Source organism: Triticum aestivum, chromosome 3B (assembly GCF_018294505.1).
Source record: "Triticum aestivum cultivar Chinese Spring chromosome 3B, IWGSC CS RefSeq v2.1, whole genome shotgun sequence".
NCBI lineage: Eukaryota > Viridiplantae > Streptophyta > Magnoliopsida > Poales > Poaceae > Triticum > Triticum aestivum.
The window spans coordinates 44593494-44597811 of record NC_057801.1 but is presented as its reverse complement, the minus strand read 5'-3'; the positions used below and the strand labels follow the sequence as shown (position 1 = coordinate 44597811).

Below are 4318 nucleotides of genomic sequence, written 5' to 3'. Positions count from 1 at the left end.
GGTCGTTCTGTGTTGGGTATGATTGTCGGGCCGGTCATGCGCTTATGGGGTTACATCTTTGTGAGTAGTCCACACGTGATCCGTTTGTATCGGTTTTCAGCCGGTTTCCCGTTAATCAAATGGACAATTCTCTTCTACTTAATTAATCGATGAGGCAAATCTTTTGCATCGGTCTAAAAAACAGAAAGACATTGCTTGTGTTTTATTTCGACGGGATCTAATTATAAAGACCCATAGGATCAAACATTCATGATCATATTGTTTACGGTTTTGCTAATTCTCAGTTGAGCGAGAAACTAAGTCTCAGTCGATTCCATTATTATCGGACATTTTGGTTTATTTCTTTATTGAGGGCTTCCTGCATGCCAGCTGCAACCCACTTCATTCGGCCACTCTCTTGGGTCTTGCTGACTGCTGGGCCAAGACCTAGAGATGGACTTTCCTTGTGTTTTCAGGTGGATAACCAACCGGTAGAAGGAAATGTTGGGTGTTTTTTTCCTTTTCCACTCAAATGTTTGTCCATTTTTGTTGCTTTTCTAGTATTTCTTTTTTGCATAAAAGATTATTTTTTAACAATACAAAAATATTTTTGAAGGAAATGATAAGAACAAAAGTGGGAGAAAGCAATAAGCATGAAGAGAAAGAACATTAGCGAAGCGATCGAGAAAAAACAAATGGGCTGATTCCATGCCCACTAAGTAGAGATCACATGTAAAACTAGCCAAGAAAACTAACTATTCAACGTAAGTTACGTTAGCTGAATGACTTAACAAAAGTGTTAGTCACCTGAGGTGTGGATGCACACTATTATTTTTCCGGTGCCCTTTTCCTTCATAATCATATTCCTCTTCACCTCTTTTCCTGATGGCGTCCTTTATGGATCAACATGGAGTATTATGTATAGAGAAAAGTATATTTTTCGTCCCTCAAGTTTCCAAAAAGTACAAAATTGGTCCCTCAAGATTTTTTGGTATACATTTGGTCCTTCAAGTCTCAAACCCAGCTAAGTTTAGTCCAAAACCAGATTTTGACCAGGTTTGACCGCCCAGACTTTGACCGGGTTTGACCGGCTGAACAGTAAATTCAAAAAAATATATTCAAAAACAGTTCAAAAAATATGTTTTTTTTCATGCAATATGCTTACATGCGTAAGGTGCGTGCCAAATTTCCTGGTCTTTCGGCACTCGAGGCGCCTGTGGGAAAAAACAACAAATATACTCCTGATGAACAGTAAATTCGAAAAAATTTGCAAAAAATAAACAAAGTCTGAATTTTTTGGGGGTTCAATATACTGGGGTGCGCAAGGCGGGTGCAATTTTTTGGCAACTTTGGACATTCAAGGGGCTCATGGCAAAAAAACAAATTTTCGCTCATGAAAAATAGCCAAAAACTGTTGTTTTTGGCATGAGCTCCTCGAATGTTGAAAGATGCCAAAAATTTGTATGGGACTTGTGCACCCCAGTATATTGCTATATTTTTCGAATTTACTGTTCATAGGGAGTAGATTTTTGTTTTTTGCTATGGGCGCCTCGAGTGTCTCAAGTCCAGGAAATTTGGCACGCACCTTGCGCATGTAAGCATATTGCATGACAAAAAAATTCAGTTTTTTTGAACTATTTTTTATTTTTTTCGAATTTATTGTTCATAGGTCAAACCCGGCAAAGTCTGGGCGGTCAAACCCGGTCAAAATCTGGTTTTGGACTAAACATAGCTGGTTTTGAGACTTGAAGGACCAAATGTATACCAAAAAATCTTGAGGGACCAAGTCTCTACTTTTTGGGAACTTGAGGGACGAAAAACATACTTTTCTCTTATGTATATATAGTATTAATATCAACTTTTTTATGTACATGTAGTACTTCCTCCGTTTTTATTTAGTCCACGTATTAGATTTGGTCAAAATCAACCTTTATAAATTTTAACAAATTTTGTAAAAAAATATTAACACATAAAATAACAAATCAATGCAATTAGATTTATTATTGAATGCACTTTCACATCATATATATTTATTATGATAAATGTTTATTGTTTTTCATAAACATGATCAAATTTTACATAGTTTGACTTAAGTGAACTCTAATATGCAGAGTAAATAAAAACAGAGAGAGTAGTAGTCAAGTACACCGTCAGAAATTCACTTAATCCCATGGCCGGTCAATGTGGGAGTGCGCACATGTCTTAGTCTCTTGTACTCCCTCCTTTTCTTTTTAGTCTGCATATATGATTTGGTCAAAGTCAAAATTGTTAACATCTCAGATACTAAAGTTTTATGTTATGCAAATTAATTTCATTATGCATCTAATATAAATGATTTCATTGTGTGGATGTTGATATCTTTTCCTACAAAGCTAGTCAAATTTTATAAAGTTTGTCTTTGACCAAATCTTATATGCAAACTAAAAAGAAACAGAGGAAGTATTAATCTGTTGTGCACACGCCATGGATGTATGCTTGTTTTGTCCATGGGCCCAACCAAACAGCCAACCATCTTATAAATGCATTAACACCCATCAATCCTTTCCAACATCCACCAATAAACCAAATATATGCATTTATACTTCAGATTATGAATGGGATCCCATGTTGGTGAGAAGCCCTATTTAAGCCCATGCACCCCCCTACGAAACTCCTCGCAGCATCCCTGTCTCCAGCCGACTACTATTGCTAGTTAGATCAAGATGGTCCGTGCTGCAGTTGCTCAGCTTATGCTGGTCGCCCTAGTGGCCGCTATGCTCCTCGTAGCCACCGACGCGGCCATCTCCTGTGGACAGATGAGCTCTGCCTTGAGCCCCTGCATCTCCTCTGCCCGCGGCAATGGCGCCAACCCGCCTGCGGCCTGCTGAAGCGGCATCAGGAGTCTGGCCGGCGCAGCGAGGAGCACCGCTGACAAGCAAGCGGCGTGCAAGTGCATCAAGAGCGCTGCGGGTCGGCTCAACGTTGGCAAGGCCGCTGGCATTCCCTCCAAGTGTGGCGTCAGCATCCCCTACGCCATCAGCTCTTCTGTCGACTGCTCTAACATTCGCTGATCAACCACGGGCCACCATGTTTGCCGCTAATAGCTCCATCCATCGACGGTGAGTACGTTGAGGTCACAAACACACACACACGAATTAAATCTCGTATTATCTCCATGTGTGTGTGTAAGAGAGAGTGTGTACGTACGTCGAGCAAGCTCAGCATGGCCCACCACTGTTGTATCGATGTTTGGTTGTTCCTACACTACATCCGAGGAGATACATGAGTTTGTCATACTTTTTACCATGTGCACTTTTGATATATTGATGAGATTCGGCTCTACTCTCTACTCACGCACGTCGTTATTGCACATGTATGACTGGGAAAGCATTCCATTCAAGTAGCTGCTCCTGGGAAAACATAGGAATGGAAATAAACCAATTCTTTAGAATGGAACCATGACATTCCACTCATTTGGTCTCTCTAATAAACACACCCTAAAACCGTGAGAGATGACAAAGAAATTTAGTTAATGTAACCACCTATGAAAACACGTGCTGGTTTTTATTTAAGAAATCTTATTAGTAGCGGTATATTTCTAAAAAAGAGTCCCCCACGGAATAAGATCCTCCTGTCAAATGGAAACAACTTGAGGTCTCTAGGTCTGCTCAAATTGCCATCTTCCAGTTCGCCACAAAATACTTCTAGATAGATTTAGCTAATTTTCAAACCGTGCACACGTGAGTTCATTGTGCAAGATGGTATTTAATTAAGCACCAATTGTTAGTGACTACACGAACGAAAATTTGGAATACTCATGATTGTGATGCTAATTGGTAAGTACATTATACACTATGTTTTCTACAAATGGATCGGATAGTATGAAATGGTCATAGCATCTACAACTCGATACCCGATTGTTGAGATGTATATTGCATGTGTATTTCTTGTACAACAAGTCTACCTCCTTCCTTGTATAGTTGAGGTCTAGACTCCCCTTGTACCTATATATATACGTGCATACGCACCCGATGAATATATCGTGAGTTGTACCAATCCTCTACATGGTATCAGCCTAACACGGTCCCTCATCGCACGCCGCAACCCTAGCCTGCCGCCGCGCCTTACCTCCTCCCGCGCCGCCGATCTACGCTGCCGCCGCGCCCTCCCTTCAGCGCCGCCGCCCTGGTCCCCGCGCGCCGCACCTCACGCTCCCCTCCTGCTGGGCCGCTCCCTCCTCCTAGCCGCGCATCGCCTCCCTCGTAGAAACCCCGTCGCGCTGCTGCTCATCTCCTAGCCGCGCCGCTCCCCTCCAAAACCCTAAAACCTCACCCGAGCCCAGCCCAACCACCCCTGCCGC

At 41.8% G+C, this 4318-nt stretch overlaps 1 pseudogene; it reads left to right on the top strand.

Moving 5' to 3' along the window:
* The first annotated feature begins 2651 nt into the window (after nt 1-2651).
* Nucleotides 2652-3235, top strand: LOC123064638 (non-specific lipid-transfer protein 4.1-like; annotated as a pseudogene).
* The last annotated feature ends 1083 nt before the right edge of the window (nt 3236-4318 follow it).